The sequence below is a fragment of the Apostichopus japonicus genome, chromosome 17, assembly GCF_037975245.1.
Source record: "Apostichopus japonicus isolate 1M-3 chromosome 17, ASM3797524v1, whole genome shotgun sequence".
Classification (NCBI taxonomy): domain Eukaryota; kingdom Metazoa; phylum Echinodermata; class Holothuroidea; order Aspidochirotida; family Stichopodidae; genus Apostichopus; species Apostichopus japonicus.
The window spans coordinates 9075515-9097802 of record NC_092577.1 but is presented as its reverse complement, the minus strand read 5'-3'; the positions used below and the strand labels follow the sequence as shown (position 1 = coordinate 9097802).

The following is a 22288-nucleotide window of genomic DNA, read 5'->3' as shown; positions in this document are numbered from 1 at the left end:
CGTCCTGGGGGAGGGGTCTAGGGGGAGGGGTTGTCCCCCTCCCCTTGGAAATTTTTGGTTAATTGTGAGTGCTTAGATGCAAAATGGTGAAACATTTCGCCAAAAACTAGAAAAACCAGAAACGTTGCAGACACGCTTTTTTTGTGCACATATTTTTTTCGATAGACACATATTTAACAACGCTCAACAGTGCATGTAGAGCACTACAATGAATACACTATTATTGCGTCGATTCGTTTTTTTCTTTTGCGCAAAAATTATGACACCAGATTCACCCAAAGAAAAAACATAAAACAAGATATATTCAATGAGATAATTATGATATACTTATTAATGAAAGGGGGGTGTAGGCGGTTTTACACTATCTAACGCAACGTAGTCGCAAAGAACCTGAATTATTTTTAAGGGAGGGCCCGATAATAAGCGGAAACGGATCACCGACCGAAAAAATATCGGAATTTGTGGACTATTTCTTGCTTCCTATTGTATTAAAACAAAGCACCTATGTGAAAGACACAAATCACATTCTGAAAATTGTGGAAGCCACCCCGTTACCAAAAGCAGTAGTACTTGCTACACTCGATGTCGTCGCCATGTATACCAATACTCCCCAAGAGGAGGCATTAGATATATGACAAGAAGTCTATGAAAAGGCGGAAAAAGCGAATATGGAATAAATAAAATATCTTCCATATCCATGGGCAAACTAATTGAACTTATTTTTAACAAGAAACTGTTTCGAGTAATAACCAATTCTATAACCAATTCTATCTACAAAAGATCGGTTGCGCCATGGGTAGCCAAGCCTCTTCGGAAATCTGTGATATCGTCATGCATAGACTGGAAAACCAGATTTTACCGACAGATAATAAAATTTTAAAATGGCTCCGCTATAGAGATGAAATTCTATGGCTTTACGACGGTTCACCTCAGGAACTTGAACAACTAGTAAACAGGTTGAATGAAATTCACCGCTTCTTAAAGTTTACGGTAGAAATATTACACACCGAGGTAACATACCTAGATTTGAAAATCTTCAAAGGTCCAAGGTTTGAAACCAATGGGTTATTAGACACCAAAGTCTACACCAAACCCACGGAAACCTTCCAATACCTCGACAGAAACTCTGCACACCCACTTGCCACTTTTAAAGGCTTCATTAAAGGGGAAGTCTTACGATACGCACGTCTCTGTAACAATGATACTGATTTCTTACAGAAAAAGAATGCGTTCACAGAGAAACTGTTACTCCGTAACTATAAGAAAGAGGAAATTGCCTCAGCCACGAAAGGCATAAAATTTGAAAACCGTGGGCAATACCTCACTACCAAACCTAAACAAAAGGAACCACCAATGGTGTTCAAGCTTACCTATACACCCCATCTCAAAACCACGCATTTGAAACATTGGCACTTAATCTTGCAACACGCGGACAGGGGCGTAACGAAGGTTTTTTTTCGTGGGGGAGGGGGAGGGGGTGTGGAGGATTTGATTTGCCGACGGATCTGGAATTGGTGACTGAAATGGGGGAGGGGTCTAAGGGAAAATTTTTAGTTTTGAAACGTCCTTAGATGCAATCTGGTGCATATTTTAAGTCAAATTTAGCACCGTAAAAATTCCATTTCGATATTATTTTTATGGCATTCGGCAGAAGAAGGATTAATTGGGACCAATTATCGAACTGTGTTTTCTCTTTCACCGATCGTTGAAATAGTGAAACTTCGTGATGAAAATGTTCAGAAAACTTTCCGGTAATGAGAAATAACAACATTCATTGATATACAAGCGAGAAACGTTAAAATTGTGTACAATTCGTGAGCCGTGTCCTTAAGTTTTCCACGGAGAACGAATGACATCTGCGATGACGTCATTCTGAACAGAGGATAATAACAACACGTTGTCACACGATAGCACGACTCATGGGCTGCGGCCTATACGGAAGCCTTTAATTCCATTTCTTTCACTGAGTTGCCGGCGATTCTGGCACTTGTCTAGCTGAGCCTGGCTACAGTAGCTATACTGACGGCCGTGACATTATCAGTTATTTGCCGAGAGGTTTTTAACTTGCAGGCGTCGGGTGATTGGATTGGTGAATGAGTTTATCAGATGAAGAACTGGAAAATCGAAATAACCGATAAAGAAGCTCCCGTTCTCCTTTTCTCTATTCAGCTTTCCTTCTTTCTTCCCCTTCCGCTCTCTTCACCTTTTCTCCTTTTGCCGACAGACCCAAAGTTTGCCGACAGCGACCAAATTATTGGGGGATGTGACACCCCCACCCCCCCCCCCCGCTCGCTACGCCCCTGCAAGCGGAATTATCCAAACTGTTTCCAAAAGAACCGATTCTAGCCTACAAAAGGGCCCAAAATCTCAAAGATTTACTTGTTAACTCAAGGTTTCATACTAACGAAGAATCAGCTGACTCTCAAGGTTCACACGAAGCTCTTTTAGATGCTCTTATAGCTGCACTATGAGTCCATAAAAACTCGTGCACAGAAAATAGATGCATTTTGAGAACGAGACGCCCAGGCCGAATATAAAATATTCAAAGGCTACTACTGATGAAGCTCCTCCTATAAAGTTTGAGAGCAGAAACCGGTCTAGTTGGTCATAAGAACCTATACACTAGTCTCTCCTACTATTAACAGTATACACTCAATTCACCTAATAGGTGCAATTATGTTTCACCACGAGGAGCATGTTCCTCGGGCCCTCCCTTAAAAATACTTCAGGTTCTTGGCGACTACGTTGCGTTAGATCAGGGTTGTCCAACCTTTTGCAGAGGAGGGCCACATGGAATGATTATGATGAAGGAGGGGGCCGCATTAACCCTACGCTTGATTTTTCGATTTCTTGCCCGAAGCCCAAGGCAACAAAATGTGAACACTGCGCGCGGAGCGCACTGATTTATTTTTCTTCCTGATAAAACAGATGAATGAAGTCCAGCCGCCCCCCCCCCCCCCTCCGCTTAGAGAGTATCACACAAACTGACCTGTATGCAGTTTTGTGGACCCAGAAGGTTCGAATGATTGATTGTATAGCTTTAAATTGTTATCAATAAATCTGCTCACTAAAATTTTGCACTGTAGAGCATCTCTGGGGGGCCGGACGCAACCCTGGGGCGGGCCGGACTGTGGCCCGCGGGCCGTAGGTTGGACAACCCTGCGTTAGATAGTGGAAAACCGCCTACACCCCCTTTAATTCAGATAATTATGATATACTTGCTAACTGTGCATTGATTTTCCCTGACAGTAATAGTCAGCACTATAGTACTGAGCCGCATCTAATTAATACGTGATGTCGCGTAGGCCTGATATTTGCCTTAGTTTCAAATTTGGAATAAAAACGATCGCGTTTCAGGGAAGAGCAGCTGGATATATATTAGGCTTTTCTTTCACCAAGTTATGCCTATTAGGAATTTGAAGTACTCCCACATAAAAAAAAACGCAACTGATTTCCAAAAAGGGAGGGCCGGGGCCGGGTCGGCCCCCCCCTGGATCCGCCCCTGCCTATAACAATACACTATGTGACTTCGTGTTGTCTGTTATACCAGACAGTCGTATCTGTAAATCAGCTTAGTCTGTATTTAGGAACAATCCCTCGTCAAAGGCGATGTTTCAGTTATAGCATTGCTTATACTATTTTGGTCGCGAGAGATAATTCTTTGATCCATAACGGTGTATCAAAAAGATATAACTAGATTAAAAATCCTCAAAATTATAATCTGTAGCATTTACAGCTCTTCCGTTAACTAATTATTACTTTGAGCGTTTGATTGGACAATTCCTATTGTATTGAGAAGACATTTACTATTTATATGGAAAACCCACTATCCTGCACTTAAGGGTATTTGAGATAAAGCCAATAGAAATGTACACAATCCTAATATTTTGCCAAAAAATGGAATAAAAGCCATTCAGAAATATTGTCATTGCTTTGCTGTAAAGTTTATTCAAACAGAGTCATGACTTGAACCCCCTTTTTTAGATTATCTTTAGTAACATCGGTTTTCAAGTATTTTTAACATGTATAAGAAGGTGAAGCTAGTATGTACATATGTTATGACATATGTAATAGGTCTGATTATGTTCCGATGCTGGTTTAATTTAAAAGCAACCAGATTCACATGAGTTCAAGCATCTATCAAAGTTATAATAATTTATCAAACTGATGAAAACCGTTAAGTGCTATTTGATGGCGATTAAGTGGATACTATACACGAAACCAGCTATGTTAATGTTACATTAGTTAAGTGAGTATTGTCATCCAACCATTGCTGTAAACGGATCATCCAGCTCCTCCAGAGGAGAGTCTACTGCACATCTAATATGCTTTCAACAAAATGCAGAAAGCAATATACGGCAAAGGCTTAGAATATTTATATCCGTGACACAGTATCTTGAAAACATTCAGATTCATGTGGGTGATCTTTTGAACAATGTGTACGTATACAGCCTCACAAATTAGGTGTCCAGTTCTTTGGTTACCATGGTATCTAGAAAACAGAACGAAGCAGTAGTATAATTGCCCTCACGTTTTAACTGGTATTATGGTCTTGTTGTGTAAATGTGCGTGGGAAATGATTTAATCACAGCTCAACCGAAACATCGGTAATGATTTACTCCACAGAGCTAATCTGGTGCCACTACAAATATATATTTGTAACATCTTTTTCTACAGTTTATTTCAAATCACGAATATAATATTTTCACAATGTACAAATATTCTTCAACTTTCTTTCATATTATCAGTAAACGTTCACCTTTTCCTTCATTTATATCAATCGCCAAAATGTCCAACATATGCACTCTGGAAAATGGTGAGTCGGATTTTCACAAGCAATTTTGTTTATATATGCACTCCAAACACAAGTGATAGGTAATGAAAACCAGTTTCTGATATGATTTTAAAACCATGCAAAGAAGAAAGTTACATCGCGCTGCTTTGCATCGGTCACCATCCGTTACACTACCAGTTCCTCATGATTTTTGACCTAGAAACTACAGGTATTTAATGTCTTATGCACATTAGTTTAGATGGAACCGTTGCAGGAACATTTACCTTGATTAATTTGAATTAATATTTGAGTAAGATTGAACAAAAAAGAAAGAGTAGCAAAATAGACTTTTTCAATTTCTGTACATTGTGCTGTTTTTGCTACAATCTGCTGGTATGTACACTTGACTGTGAGAGGAATGAAAAGGACTTGAAAACATAATGTTATTTCAGTCCACCAGGGAAGATTAAAGTTAGGTTGTTAACAAACAAATATCCATGACACTAAATTTGTGGGACACAAAGTGTCTAAATCTGGATTAACGACAAATAATTAATTGATAAGGAGCAGTCACGTGGTTGTGACAACATATCTAGATATCTTAGTAAGTTGCAGGGTATCCAATTATTCTGCGAATATTGCACGGTTCGGTCAATTCACAACTTTTGACATAATAAGCAGCTTTAGTTGATGGAAGACCAACTTCTCCTTACACCCGAGAAATCGAAAATATTAATATAACCAGTGAAAACCAGGGAGCCTGCTACAAAGAAAAATATGCAAGTGCAGCTACAGTTAGCTACAGGCTCGGCTAAGCGGACTGTTCTTACGACTGTTGTATGTGCCATGATGAACATTTGCAGCGACTTATAATGAACATAAAGTTCAGGAACGATGCAACATGATTGACAACATTCTAAGGTTTCATATTTAATTTTTCATATTTATTATTTGATTAAGAAATTTGTTAATGTCATTCATTTTTACTACAGCTAAGTTTTGTTACAGAAAAATAATACCAAGGCTTTCACGAGGATGTATAGTTAAGCAGCGTCGGTTATGTCAATTATGCTGTTTAAAAGTCATACACGCTACTAGTGTTCCACTAAATGTTGAAATAATATACTCCGTTGTTAATTATCATACCAATGCCCATGGTTCACTTACAGAATGTTATTACAAAAATATATTTTAAAGATATGTATTTCTGTTCGCACCCAGATTTTCATTAGTTTGTTTCTACGTTTGGAATAACATGATACAAAAGTTTACGTGAGTTGTTTCTGTAGTATTTTGCGCCCTCAACTCTCCACCCAATCCTAGACACTTATGATAGGCAATGAATGAGGCTGGAAGGTCCAGGTGTGGCAATATAATATCCTTAACAATTGAAGATAATTATCAAGATACGATAAACAATTAGACGATGACAAATCATGAATATTAAAATCAGAATAGCAGTTACCGACTATACCGTAGTTGAACAACTCTACTCCAACCCCCTCCCCCCAACCACGGATCCTGACTCCTACAAATCGTCTAATGTATGATCTTTGTGTCTGTTCAAAACACGATGAAGATAATACGAATATGTGTCTTGTATTCATATTTTATCAAGTGATTGCATATGTGTTGGTGACCAGGGTATCTGTACAACAGAACAACAAAGAGGGTTAGTAGAGCTGCACATACTACTGCAGAGTGTTTTTCTATTGTCTAATTTATTCCCATTTAACACGAATGTAATACTAACCCCCTCCCTCCCTCTCCTCTAAACAAAAGGAGTATTAGATCGAAACAATTGCAATACCATATATATACAAATGACCAAGATCATGACAAGCATAACCATTAAAAAGAATATACTAGAGTTTATTGGTTTCAAATAAAAAAAACAGACCAGTCCTTTCATAATATCTAAGCCTGCTGGACCCATACACTTATAGCAGTCACGTATACACTAATATGAATAAAGAAGAATTTAAGCAAGTGATCCTTCAAATCCCCTGAAAAGTTTTAAGGAACCAAGTTAATTTATTAGCAAGATTTAATTCAAAAGGAAGAATACCATAATGGATATTTGTGTTGTTTCTTCAACAATATGCTGGTAACAAACTTGGCAGTAAAAAGAAAGATAAGGACCTTGACAACAAAATGTTAATTTATTTCACCAAAATCACACTAGCTGGTTAAATGAGAGTAGGCATGGATTTTAATGGCTTGGAAACAAACAAATAAAACATGACAATTAATTTGTGGGACACAATATTGTCTGAATTTGATTAAACGATAAATAACTCACTAGTAAGTAGCAGTCATTGGTTGTAACAACATAACTACATATCTTAATGAGTGACTGGGCTATCCAGTTATATATTATATAACCGTAATTTATAACCTATTACGTAACAGGAAGCTTTATTTAATGTGATTAAAACGTCTACCCAGTGACTTAATTCTCTCAACTTTATTTGAGTTGAACATTACGAAAGTATAGAAACCAAGTTAACATTCTGTGCATTTAGTTTGATTATCCTACTACTTGATCAAGACCAACAATTTAAAGTAACATATATATTAGTGTTAAAATCATGCATGGAAGACCCAAGTCCCACACTAACAAAAACAACTCAAAGCATATCCATGTCCAAGTCAATTTAAAGCCAGTGAGCTGGTACAGTAAGATACAGGGGCAGTTAAACGGTATGTTACAACATAAATCAGGAGTATGGCTAAGTAATAATACTACATACGTACGTGATATTATTACGTGCGTAAGTAGTCTTATTACCTACGTACGTAGTCATGATCACGTATGTACGTAATACTTACCACGTACGTACGTAGTAAATATCACGTACGTACGTGGTATTTTTACGTGCGTAAGTACGCAATATTTTTTTTTACCATGTCCTTTCTAGAGCTTCGTACTTTCACAACCCCTCAAAATAATAAGACGGTATATGTCAACAATGATTGACATATACATAACAAACATGTCAAAAAGTAAACCTTTTATATGTATCTTTACAATAGTTGTAATACTATCTCACTGATAATCTCACTGATATGGAAGTAATACGATTGTTTCAATACAGAACTAATCATTGGACGGGCTGAATAAGATTCATGAAAACGATGCTCGCATATCAGGACCCTCCCACCCCCCCCCTCCCATTGCCTGTTCTAATCTCTCAATTTTCTCTTCTTTCTTACACGGCGATCTGAATTCCGCTTTCCTCTGAATGTCGCAAAAGATTACGTTGCATCTTTACAAACTGAAACTACTAGAATTTAGTATCCTTCACTCATTGCTGTATGTTTACATGCAGTGACGGCTTTGGCTTGTGACGACATGAGTTTTAGAAAATACAATTAGCGTGATTTTGTCCATACACTGCTTGCTGAACTATTTGAATGTTCTATATATGACAGTAAAAGGATACAGTATTGAAGTAAATAGCTAGAGTCCCAGTTGTTCATGTTTTGTACGAAGTGTATATTATTTCAGACATTTCTGATTTCAAAATATATTAAATCACATTCACGGGGATAATATGAAGAAAAAAATACCTTGTTGCCTTTATTCAAAGTTGATTTGACAAGTGGTAGAAGAAACTAAAGAAAAGTATTCCCAATTATATAAGTATTACTTAAAGGTCAAGCGACACGTAGACTTGACTTTACATCATATTAAACTTAACAATTCCTACATTAAGAAAACCCCAACACCGCGATTTTTTTCCGTCTCCAAAGGGGTAGAAATCGGTAAAAAGTACTATTACGTAATAGATTCAGTGACGTCACGGTGGGGGGGGGCGCAGAAGAGTGCAAAACTTTAATGTAAGACTTTAGCAACTTCCCTAAAGGCTGGTAGCGACCTGTTAATTAACACTGCTCTGCAGCTGTGCCAAAACATCATGTGAACAGACAATTCACAGAGTCGATTGCTCCCCACTACAATGAAACTAAATTAGAAATTGGGAGGCCATCAACTACAGTACTTCAGCAAAGCTTTTAAAATCTGCTTCGGTGTTGTTTTATGGCATCCTCATTGTTCGGATGAACATATGAGCTTGCAAGTGGTGGGGGCTCTTTTCGGACAGGAACAGGACACTCCTTTCCCAGAATTCCACTTCTGCAGAAGTTGTGCAAGCAGTCAAAAAGTTCCCATACGTAATCTGTAGAAAAGTAAAGATATGAAGAATAATATAATAATAGTTCATAAAAACATACCATTTAGATAGAGGCATTCCAATCACTCCATTTCGGTCAATAGTCATGGCACAATGCACAGTTGTCAGTCAAGTCTTTGGATGCCCAACTAAGGCGACAGCTGATACACCTCGATTGGTGTGGATACATGGGTCAGGTTTTACCTGACAACTTGTGCCTGAACAATTCCAATATAGTTTTTACTGATTACAACAACAACCCTACGCCTGTTTGTGCAACTAATATTATGGATTATGTAATCTTCAGCAGGATGTGTGGTCATTGTCTCAGTAGCTTAACCACTGTTTATATAGTAAAGTCAACATGTGGACAGAGTAACATCCTGTCCCATCCCCTTGTAATCCATGGTAAAAGAGTGTATCGGATGCAACTTTCACCATTTGTATTCAGTAGCAGATATCCAGCCAAGTGAAGGTATAATATACTCTGTTAAATCCAACTACTTGTTTGTGCCTTTATTTCTTGTTCACATACAGCTGTGACAACTCTACCAAATACAGTATGTATATGCTAATTGAAGAAAAGACTGATAGCCTCACCACACATTCCAGACTGCCCCACATTGTTGGTGTCAAAATTAATAATGATCCTCTTTCCAGAAAGTGATAGCACCAATTGATTTGCCAGACTAATCTACTATCAATCTTGAAAATTACCTTGAAGCGTCATTTTTGTCATGTTCAGATTCATCAGATGAGTGAACTGATGGAGTGTAATCCGGACTACCTGGCGGTTTTTCGGTGTATCCCGATGAGGATGCCACGGCAGCAGACGGACCATCATCGCCACTGTGAGATGGCCCTGGTTGCATTGATGGTGTTCTTGTCTCTGTTGGTCCAGTCAGCAACTTCAATGGTGGTAAGGGGACCAGTGAACACGGGACTTCTACATGTGTTACATTCACTGAAAATTAGAATAAACTCTTTAATATTATACCACACACATACAGTAGGCTGCTCTTGGACAGGGGTCAGCTGCCTAGATGGTTCTCTTATCTTTTCTCAAGGAGAGCATATCCTCCTACTTTATGTGGCTGCAAAAATATGGGAAACTCACACCATGAGCATTGCAAATGACAAACAGCTTGGTTTCATATAGTATAACTACATCTCCCTTCTCTCAGTAACTATAGATGTAGCCTATATGCTTTCCTGTGAAGCCAGAAGGTATAGCCTCCTCAACCACTCTCGTCAGGCAGGCGGATATGATGGATAAAATACAATGTATGTTATCCCCTAGTCAGCCTGCCCTGATGTGCAGTTTTAATTGCTATTTTGCTTTCAACAAGTACTGTTTCTAAAATTTTCCCCCTGTACTCACTTCTGCTTTAGAATACTCTATAGATGTATGAAAGTTTTCCATTCTTCCCTGTATTACCGTAGCTAACACATCTCCACCACATTTCCCCCCCCCCCATCCATCACTCTATTTATGCCTATTTATGGGGACCTTTTGGGGGTAATACTGTTGCCTCCTTTTTGTCTGGTAGCTTGCCCCCCATATACATGCCTCGATGTTTTACTGGTGGAGACTCCTTGTATCCCGTTCAAAACTGACTACTTAAATCTTTAATGCCTGTCACCACCCTCCCCTCACCCATTTCCCAACTGTTTTTCGGTAATTACAAACACATGTATAAGATCATGCTACCTTTAGATGGAGATGTACATTCTGCAGAATCCTGCCTTTGTATTTTCACTGCAGTTGGTTGGGGAACAGCATCTAGATTAATCTAAGTAGTGAAAATTGGGAAAGAAAATATCAAGGAAGTTATGAAAGTTCATTTAAGAAAGGAGTTTGATTTTTTTGAAAGCATGTGCACCTGTCACAAGCGTTTCCTCTTTTAACAAAAAAATGCAGCCCCACCACCAAAAATGGCAAAATATAAGGATGTCATTTACTGTGCAACATATGAGCCATGACTCTGAGTATGAAGATAGGTGGGTGCACATTATTGGGCAAAATGACATGTAAACATCTGATGCTTGTCATTCTGGATGCTTCATGATGTACCACTGATCAAATGCTTTAGTAAGCCCTAGGCTACGCCTAACTTTATCGTCGCCATACCTAATTTAGGGCCTAACTAACTGAACGAAATTTTAAGAATTAGCCTACTGTAAGTTAGTAATAATACTAAGTTAGTCATTGCAGTAGGCCTAGGCCAGAAAATACACTTACTCTTTTCCGATCCAGCTTCGCAACTACTGGTCTACTTGTTTCTATATCTCCTCGAGATTTGAAGATACTTTCTCCAAATAGAGAAGGAACGGCATTGTCTTGTAGACGGCGAGCTGTTGGTGTTCCAAATCCAAGTTGCGCGGATAGGCGATAGGAAACGAAACTTTAACTAGTGAAGTGCGCACTGCAAACATAAGATTCGCTCGAAGGTCCAAGCCAATCTTTACTTATAGGCAGCTAGGCTGGCTGAGTGCACTGGTACTAAGCTATCGTTGTATACCGTGTTTGACGAACACGAAACTTTCTTGTACTGTTGTGCACCCATTCTCATATGATATTTTGTTTACTGTCCGTGACGTATTGTTTACGGCTTTGATCTCGGTTAGCATATTAGGCCTACCTAGTTTTGGTAACATTGGCGGTTCCCCCCGTGACGTCATTATCTTACGGAATTAGCTTGGTTATTAACTTAATTAAAACAGCAAAGAAACAATCGTGGAACTCCAAATTTGGAGTATAGGGTTTTGATATGTAGCTTCTCAATTTGTGCAAGTTTGAAGGAAATCTATTACGTGTCACTTCACCTTTAAAGGATTAAATCTCACCTCTTAGAGGGTGAAATGGACACCACGTAACTAACGTTAAAACGGTTGTATCATTCAACAATCGAGTAGTCTGTAAATAATTTCATTGTGTTATCTTTTTAGTAGATATATAATAAATAAATATAAATATCTATTTACTGACGTGACGTCATGTTATGAACATCTCGCTGATTCCTCCGAACACATATCATACTTACAGTACGACAAGTGTTCATAAATACACAAAACAATCGATAACAAGTCGGCGCGAAATCAAATCGAAATTTCCCATTGAATGTCAGATTTAGGACCAAATGCGGCAACCGAAGTTCAAAGTGATAGTGGTTCTTCACCAGGCAGTGAAATTGGGCTATAATTAGAGTGCACTTTCACATATTCCACGCAGAGTGTGAAGGCGATGATCATGCCAATATTGAACCGAACGTTGAGTATGGACCTAAGGCGTTAGGACCGTATCAGTTCGAGCCTGATAAACGAGCCGAAATTGAAGCTCCACAACATCTCGAAGCAGAAACCCGTCCGGAAGTATTGCAAGGAACATACAACGTGGTTAGAATTTATTAACGAAGCATTTAAAAACAAAATCCGGTCCATTTTGTGCATGTGTTGTTAAAAATTCGCGGAACCCCCTAAACCGTATTGTGCGTTGTGTTACGGTGACTTACAACCCATATGTACAGTGTGTTGGCTATGTATTCATACATGTACAGTGTGGTGCTTAGTACCACTTAGTACCATATAGTAGTACTAGTAGGGTTGGTTGCATACTGAAAGTTTGACTCTGGGATGTAAGTTGCATTATGCAGCCATGCTAGGTAGGTATATGTGTTATTTCATACTCATTATTACTAGGCTAGTACTTTGGCCTGGAGTTTTGCAAATCAATTGTCTGTAACAAAAGAACGTTTCATGAAACATGGAAGGTGTAAATTCAAAAAAAATGTAACCATAACTGTACATTGTATCCCTACTTGTTATTATGGACATCATGGGCCAACATTAATACATTTTGAACTTTCATAAAAAAAAATCCATGCAGTTCAAATACATAGCCTACGGTCAACAGGTTCAATGGTGCTGGGGGTTCCTAGCAAGACACTTCAGGGTTGTGCTACCATCATGTGCAGTCCAAGGGATCATAAGTGAGTTTCCAGCCAATGGTCATTACACTGGATTCAAGTTACCAGGAGAAAACTCATTGTATAGGAAGCCTTGGTTGAGAAATTCCTCCAGAAACGCCTTTTCTATTCTACGATTGTGTTGGATTATCAATTCGTCAGGGCTCTCTCAGTGTTGTTATATTAAAATTCAAGACTATTTGGTTATTTTCCAGACCCAACATCAACAATGAAAGAAAAGGCATGTTTTGAAGCATTTGGACACAAGTTTTGGCGTGACCGTGATGTCATATAATATGTGAACAAGGGAACGGGCATTGACCTTTTTAGGAGCATTTACCTCCCAGACATGTTTGCTTCGTACCTTAATCTGGAACCCAAAATATCCATATCACCAATGATATCTGGCACAGAGTCATAATAAAGACCAATGGAGGCAGCAGAACTCTTGAATGTTTAGACTTTGTTTCTTCAGTAGCAGGTGGTTTGTTTAACAATCTATCTTCAGAAACTCAGCAGTACACCCTGTTAATGGTCTTCGATTGTTTTAATGAGTGTGATGCTGTGTTTCACGTTGCGCGTCAGCGTTGTACGTATCGTCGTACGTGGGTAACATCGTTCCATGTGATTTGCGTTGTGATGTGTTTCTTGGTTTAAATTAGGCTTTATTCTATTTGCTTCTGGTTTATTCTAATTAATTTGTCATAACCACGATTGATAGTGATGGACATGCATCTGTTTTGTAGGCTTAAAGCCAACAATTTCATGCAAGTCGTTTTTCTTTAAACCTCCTTTGATGTCACAAATTACATTAGTGTAATTTAAGAATGATAATGTCTATGGAAAGTACAGTTTTACATGTATGTCATATAATACAATGATTGTTGTTATTGTTGGTTTAGTCACAGGCTTGTTCAGATTGTCCAGAATGACTGTCTAGAACTGATATTGAATAAACGTTGTTCAATAATTTAAGATTTGAACTACGTTGTGTGAACTTTTGGCTCTGTGACTGTTTAAAATAAATCGCTGTGAGATTTAAACACCCTTTGGAATATGATCTTTTAAACTACCTATTTTGACCCATCAGCCCACTCCCTCACCAACAAAAAAATCGTTTTCCTGCAATACGAATAAGAAATTATTGCCATAACTAATTGACCCAGCATATTCCAGAAAGAAAACAAATTGGGGCACTGAGATTTTTCACAATAAGATGTAACCCATCCCTTCTGAAGCTAACCTCATAGCTTATTACTACACAATATGACAATGAAGGGGGCGTATATTTAGATGATACAGCAAAATATCTTCGTCTATGGCGACTTCAGTGTAGTAACGCTAATACTAGTACTACTAGTACTAGTGCTCGGCAGCGCTCCCTCCAAAGGATCGCCACTTGCCTCACTGGAGGTTTCCTGTTCCCAGATCTGGTCTTCGGAGTTCTTAATGTGGATGACTTGACAGAAGAACGACTCGTTTATGTCGACCCGTTAAAGCCCATTTGTTTTATTTTATAAGAAAGGAGGGGTCGTAGTCTGCTTCCGCGAAGTGTTCGCTACATACGGAGCTGTATACTGGCTAGGCCCAGTGAAATCGGCGCTGGTGTTCTACACTAACTTGGTCATAATCGCCGTATTCTTTTTTCGTCCTTCGGCCATCGATGAACGCTAATTGCATGGGTTATGACAATACTGCAGCCCCTTAACAACACAGCGGAAAGGCATTTCTCTCGGATATTTAACAACATGTTGTAAAAAAACTGACGATATAGCTTTATACATTGGTTGTTCTCACAGTGTATACACTGTGTTTTATAAATGTCCGTGTCTGTGTGACGGTATGATCGTCGCGCACCCAGTACGTGTCTGAGCTTGACACTTGTGTTCCTAACATTACGTCATCCTTGTCTTGTTTTGAGATCGCATTCTGAGAGATCGGTTTTCGGATGCGAATATTAAAACGTTAAATTCTAAATTGTCCTTGAGGTTTTGAAGGTGATGAGAAAAGTTTTGAACATAGATCTGCTCATAGATTCAGGGGAAGTTACTCTCTAGTAGTTGGATATTTTATGTCATTGCCTCTCTAATGAAAAGTTAACCTGTGCGTCTCGTTTCTGAAAGTCAGTATTGTGCTTTTATATACCTCTGAGAGAATGTCTTGAATAATAAACAAATTTATGGTTGGGTAATAAGGGACACACGGGGTGACATTCATGTAGAAAAGGCAACAATAATAAAAGAAATCTGACCAACGTTTGGGAACAGGAGCAAGAATTTGTCTGTAAATTTCTGTTGTTTTAAGTTCTTTCTGTTTATCACAACCTAATTCAAATGCTACCATCAACTAAGTGCATTTTACCGATCATTTTGTTACCCTTATTTAGTTTATATTTACTAGTAAAGTTATACAGAGGGCAGTTTAGCTCAAATAAGCTGATCAAAATGCATTATGAGCAATAGCTGTAAGAAAGGTGCACAATCTCTTACCTGCCATAGACCGGTCTGTAGATTCAGGCGACGAAAACCACCACTATATAGGTTCCATACTGATGAATAAAATGAACAATAATGATGAAAATGCAAGTCCAATTTAAATCTCTCTCTTTTTTAGAGTTGGGGGGGGGGGGTGGAATATAATATTTAACATAATATTCACCGGATTTATGTTGGCCCTCGATGATACCCTCATATCAGCTGATAAATCAATCTGGTTGATTCCTTAAGTTTGGTCTTACCAGTTTACCATCATTGTCATCTCAGTTATATATCTGATCAGTTTAAAATCCTTATATCTCATTAAGGTTACGATCAGTTTACTATCATTAGCATCTCGGTTTTATACCTGATCAGTTTACAACCAATATCCTATTAGTTACATAACGTAGCAGGTTAGAACTGTTGTCATCTCATTAGGATAACTGAGAAGTTGTACACTTATCCTACATTACACATTTGAAACAACTCAAATATGAGTGAATATTAAACTAAGTTTAGAAAACAATTCATGATAGTCGAGTATTCGATGTTCAGATCAAGAATAATCTTCTATGAGATGATGAACTGATCAGAGAACACTTAACATCAGTGACGTCATCACAGATCATGAAAGCCAATAATTTAATGTTGATCATAGAAAAAATAGTATTTGGATTTATGGAGATACAAGCCTAGACAACTAATCGTCATAATCACGTGATAACATTTCCAATGTCCTGAGAGTATGTCAGTTGTGTAAACTAAGGTTTATATTACTTGTTTCCAGTCACTTTCTTAGGTATGTTTGTTTTCAACTGTATTAAGATTAAATACGTCAATCTCTTTACTAGTACCTTATATGGAGGAGGAAGGTATGTATAATCTAACATCTTGTTAGAATGACTTGGCAGGCACAATTGAACATTCAACAATAACGCTGTCCAAATTTCTGAGAGTTTTAAGAAACTTACATGATAGTCTGTTATCAACAGAAGTGTAAATGGAGACAAATAGCACTTAAGTGCAAACACATATTAATGAAGATACCATATCAATATAAATTATGTTTTGTGTCGTGGTTTGTCTTTCAGAAATCATCAATAAGGCCGTGACTAAACTACAACACGAACTAAACAGAAAAATCAGCAGCAATTGTATAACAATTACAATAATTGTTGAAGTAAAATAGAACAGACCATTGTAACGTCCCTTTGTTTCTGTTTGTTTACATCTTCTGATTACTGAATTTGAATGCGAGCCTAGGCTATCGCAGCCGATCTTACACAGATATCATAATTGCAGTGCGCACTATATTAATAACCGGCCGTTTTACCGGTCCAGAAATACCCACCTGATATAGTTAAAAGCAGGTCCCTAGTTTTACGGTAATGATTCAGTAAAAATTCTGGTGACGATATGACAAATGCTTATTTCCACTTAACACAAGAAACACTTATTTCGTTTGAATAACCACGATAACTTTTTTATCATAGACTACCGTGGCCTGCAGCATAGTTGCATCCAGGGCAATTTACTTGATCCAATCGAAGGATGAATACTTGCTCTTGAGCATTATTTTTTATTTAATGAGTATAAGAACATTAAACAATCCCCAAACACATCGTATATGATATTACAGCAAGACGTACCTATACGGCATCCCCTTGGTGAAATCCCCCATCAACCCCCCCCCCCCCCTCCTGCCACTCCCCAAAAGAGACACCATAACAACCAAAGAGTAAATAACACATGAGCAGGAATCGCGGCGTGAAATATCTATACCTCCCCTCCTGCACCCGACCACTCGCCTGTATCCGTTTCTGCTTAGTCATGCGTTCGTTTGATTTTAACTCACTTAAATGACTACAATGAATACATGATACCTATAATGTCTACAGTTACGTTTGTAGACTAGATGGCGGACTATACAGTTGAAAACATTCAATAAAAAACATTATTGATATTTTGTTGTATTTACTCGTTGACCGATGAAGAAGACTAATTGAATTGTATCTACTCTGAATTGCTCTATTAACTACTTCTTGCAAGGTCAATGGATACTCTTAGAAACACAGTAAGCTGCCTTAATCAAACATATTGAATCTTTTTAGGACATTTTAGCACCTCAGAGAAATTCAAAGTAAATGTTAAGTTTAAACTGCGACAGATACCAGGCGTTATATGGAGTAAAGTATCCCTCGTTACCTCATCAGGTATATAATACCTGATGATATGATAATGGTATACCTGATAATATGATAATACCGTGAAACTATCAATCGATAAACAGTATGTATATTGATAAAGTAACGTCACTTCCCTGTCTGGTGGGGCAGTCTTTAATGATGGGGTTGGTGAAAGAGAATTTCGACAAAAAGATGACAATGGAGAAGATGCCAAGGTGCTCGTGGCACAATGGTATCGTTTATTCAGACTTCCGTCTTCTTACTAGGTTCATTAAATGTTCTTACACTTATCCTTGATTACGCTGAACGTAACTGTTAACGCATTTCCTCAACGCGGCGTCTAAACGCAGCGTAGAACACGGCACTAAGCGCAACGCCCACAGAAACGTCCAACGCGGGGCCACACGCAGCGTTTAACGCAACGTAAACGCGGCGCCCAACGCAGCGTATAACGCAACGTATAACGCGGCGATAAACGGAACGCCAAACGCAGCGTCTAAATATGAAAACAGATTCAAAGCCACAGATTTAACTAAACGGTGTCTGCAATGCAGTTAATCGATGTAAATATACTAAGAACCAATCGATGGACTAAATGGCAGTAATGTATCTTTCTGATAGCTGACCTAGGCTATTCACTAATGTTCCTACTTACGGACTAACTGAAATATATCCAATCACAGCAGATCACTGATCTCTACTAAAGTAAACACATTGTCACGCAGTTCAGAGCGCTATACTAAATAACGTAAAATGATAACAGTCGGCCAATAACGTTACTCCTAAATAACTGGGCGTAATCTCCCTCAGTGCGATAGCGCAGTTTGCTTAAAATTTATACAACTCACAAATGTAGTCAATAATATTCTGAGCGCTTACAATATCTATGAACAGTTATACACGGTGCCGTGGTATTAGAAACCTACCTACTTGGATAATAGTAAATGATATGATAACGTACCGTACGTAGACGTCTTGCGAGATTTTGTTAAAGAGTCCCACGCTGCACGTACCATCAGTTCCTTTCATACTAGCCTGAACAATGGCTTAAGTTTACGCGATCGAGAATGTTCTACTTCAAAGTACACCGCCTCAGAGCGGTCACCAGTCTTCCGGGACCGAAAGGCCACAATTGCTTACGTCATAGTAAACAACTTAGGAGGATAACGGGGATTTCCCGGCAAAGAATTGTAACATTACTTAAACAGTTAATACAGCTTAAAGAATAGCTTCAAAGTTTCAATACTACGCAAGTTCAGTTACAATAGCTTGAAAATGTAACCAATACTTTTCAGATCCAAAATAAAGCCTTTTTTATGCATTTCGCTTTGCAGATTTACAGACCAAAAAATGTAAATTCGATATTTTTCTTTGATTGTGTAATGTTATCAAAGGGTATTCCAAGCAAGCTGGTGGGGATCCGTTGGACTTACGCTGCAGCGTTATGCAGATATATTGAAGTAATTGTAAAAAACACCGAAATCTATTTGTGAGAAGTGCTCAATTTTCAGCGGATTGAAGTGCAAGGCCCTGATGAAGGGGTGGGGCCAAGCATCAGGAATCTGCTGCATTTTATTTACCTAATATTATCCAAATTTGGGGAAATATAGACTAAGGGAGTAACAGACAAACCGATTCTGTTTTCCTTTCTTCGTTTTGCATTATAACTCTTACATTCGTAAGTGTACGACCATTTGTCTTCAATTTGTCGACCGACTTGGCATCAATTTGAAACCGAGTGGTGTGACACCCACACCACTGTTTGTATACCTATGGGGTCGCGTTCTCGAATGATAATAGTGAAATTCTACTTTCCTGTTTCCAAGTACAGCGTTAGTGTAAGCAAAGAACTCTTTCAGTATCATATTAGTCTCACTAGACGTTCACTCTTAACTTTACGATTTACAAAAGATGTTCATATTATAACGCAAATATATAGTTAAATGTCTACTAATAATTTAACTCAGTTTCTGCTTGGTTGCCATGACAACAATGTGAAACAAAAGAAATAAGTGCCCGTTCTGGAACAATTAATTAATGACACACCATTGTATACCTCCGTGCTTCATTTCCTTTATAGAAGTGTACAAATAAATAAAATATGGTTTTAAATTCACATACAACTCTTAAGGCTATCCCTCATATCATTACCCATGCACTTTTATTTATACTATTATTTGTTTAAGGCAAATCATGCATGAATGTTAGTTTTGCCAATTCATATAGACTTTAATCTTGTCAAACGCCCATGACTGGGTGATGGGATGTCTCCCCCACGCATTTCAAACTAACTCAGAGTAGTTATAGCACAATGTTGCGTTTCGACTTAGATATTGGACATAGTTAAAGTCAAACTATACCTCAGAAGTATCATTTGAAGTCTAAACTTCCCCTTTTTCTGGGGAAGCACCACAGTCCCCCCCAGGGCCGTCTTAATGCATGGGCCCACTGGGCCCTGGCCCAGGGCCCCGCGATGTCAGGGGCCCCGCAATCGTAGTAACCCCATGTCTTAATCTGGGAGGAAAACTTATTGAATACGCCATTATGCCTGATTGAATTCGATACTTGTCAACTTGTGACGAGAGTTGGTGAAACACTTGAGAGTTTGACATTAAATATTCGAATCTGAGTTGGCAACCCTGGAATATACAATGCCCCGAAGGCTTACAACACCAGACAACTCGGGTTCGCGGTCCGAGCACCAGTCATTTGTTCAATGCAATTCTCACCCAGGAGAATATATCCGGTAAATTGCCCTCCGAATTGTCCTATGCATGATGGTTACAAATTGTTATGGGGAACGTTCATTTTCAAGGTTAAAACTAATCAAGAATAATCTCCGAAACAGAATGGGGCAACAGCGACTTAATAGGCTCTCTCTCATGTGCATAGAAAGCGACATCCTCAAAAAGATTGACTTTCAGACAATCATACAACAGTTTACGATCAAGAAATGCCGCAAGTTCCGTTAGTTTCCCCAGTTGAAAGACTCAACACAAGGGTGTTACAAATGGTGAGTCCAGTATTGTTAGGGAAGGGATGGAGGGCAACTGGAAGATTACTCTTCTATAATGTATTTCAGCTTTTAGATATATCACGTATGTTATCCAGCTCAAGTTTTATGCTTAATGCGCGACATAGGGAGGGGTGGTAAATGCAGGCATGCTATGCTTGAGCGATTGTCAAGAATGTCAATTTTTCACGCAACTTTTTTCGAACTCACTTGATTGAGGGGCCCCGCTCCATTGCCGGGCCCAGGGCCCGGTGATCTCTTTAGACGGCCCTGCCCCCCACCTTCCTCCCCATATATGATGTCGGCTCTGAAGACCCTCTGTTCCTGTAAAACACTGCAGAACGAGTGTCTTATTTTTGCCTTTATAAAGTCTTTATGGTAATGCTACACATTAGAATATTCCTATTACGGTACATCTAGTACCAACAGTTCCGATACATGTTTGGTCTCTGTTTTGCTTTCGTTTATGTTGTAATACACTTTGCAGCAATTTCAGATAAAAAAACTTCGTTTGCGGAACTTACACAAGAATTAAGTTACACTTTGCGGCGTTATTCTGCAATTCAGATTGCAAGAATGGTTTTAAGGGGAGGTGTGGATTTGTTTAAATGTGTGTGTTTGTCGGGGGGGGGGGGGTGGGGGTTCACAGACTCCGAGGGGCACAACATTACTTCAAAACCTTACACAATAATTGTCACAGTGTAATTAGGTTGCCCAAAGTGTATGATACCCCTTCCTTTCGGAAAGAGATTTATAGCATCAGTTGATTTGATTGCTACTCTCAAAAAACATCTTATACGGCAGTGATCTCGAAAGAGCGAAATGTAAGGAATATGACTTATCTCTTAACTCAACCAAGCTTAGCAATATTAAGTGTTGTTACATTTCTTTTATTCGATTTGTTGTTTACTATCACAAGACTCTGTTTTTGGTGTCTCCTTCATTTAAAATTGCAATCATGTGTTGCTGATCCATTAATCTCTTGTATGTGAATCAACAGCAATCTACATGTCAAAAGAAATTCACATAGTTGGCTGGTTGATAAGGCCTTTAAATAAATGTAAGAAATTTGAAATGTCCATCATGACGTCATTGTGACAGTACCTTTCGCGTTTCTTGACTTCAATGATGATGGAATGGATCCAACAGGAATAGTGTCTGGCAGATAGTATGAAGAAAACCTATGGCGAGAAGTAGAGTAATCATCGTGTAAGATGTAGAAGACGTAGAAGAATGTCCTCCTAGTCAGGTTTATTATCAAATCAATGAAGATAAACAAAGTAAACAACAAAATAACAAATAAATAAATCACATCTGATTGATCATTCTGATCAGAATTAATTATAATCATAAGTTTTGTGTTTCAACGATCCCACGAAAAATAAATTAGAATGGATCATAGAATTGAAGTAGGGAGAATGACGTCATGCGACATTATACTGAAACCACTCATTCTACTGATAGCGCTTTGCTTGTACGGCAAGAAAGTACCTTCGCGTCATACAAACACTACGTCTTTGATATAACTAAAGTGATAAAGTTGACATAAATCACTCGAAGTGTTAGAGTTCACTGGTAAAATATAAATCTAGAAATAATGAAACTTAAGCTAAATTATTGTTTCTTAATCTCAAAATAATTTTAAGATGCTACAAGTTACATTTTTCTATGTAATAGCGGGATGACGAACCTGCAAAC

The 22288-nt window shown here is 38.4% G+C and overlaps 1 long non-coding RNA gene across 1 annotated transcript; it reads right to left on the bottom strand.

The window, feature by feature from the left end:
* Positions 1-8613: 8613 nt before the first annotated feature.
* Positions 8614-11776, bottom strand: LOC139985213 (uncharacterized). The gene is made up of 4 exons (XR_011799348.1): positions 11192-11776; positions 10661-10742; positions 9667-9913; positions 8614-8955 (listed from the first exon to the last, which is right to left on the bottom strand). It is a non-coding gene; the product is annotated as an uncharacterized lncRNA (long non-coding RNA).
* Positions 11777-22288: the final 10512 nt, after the last annotated feature.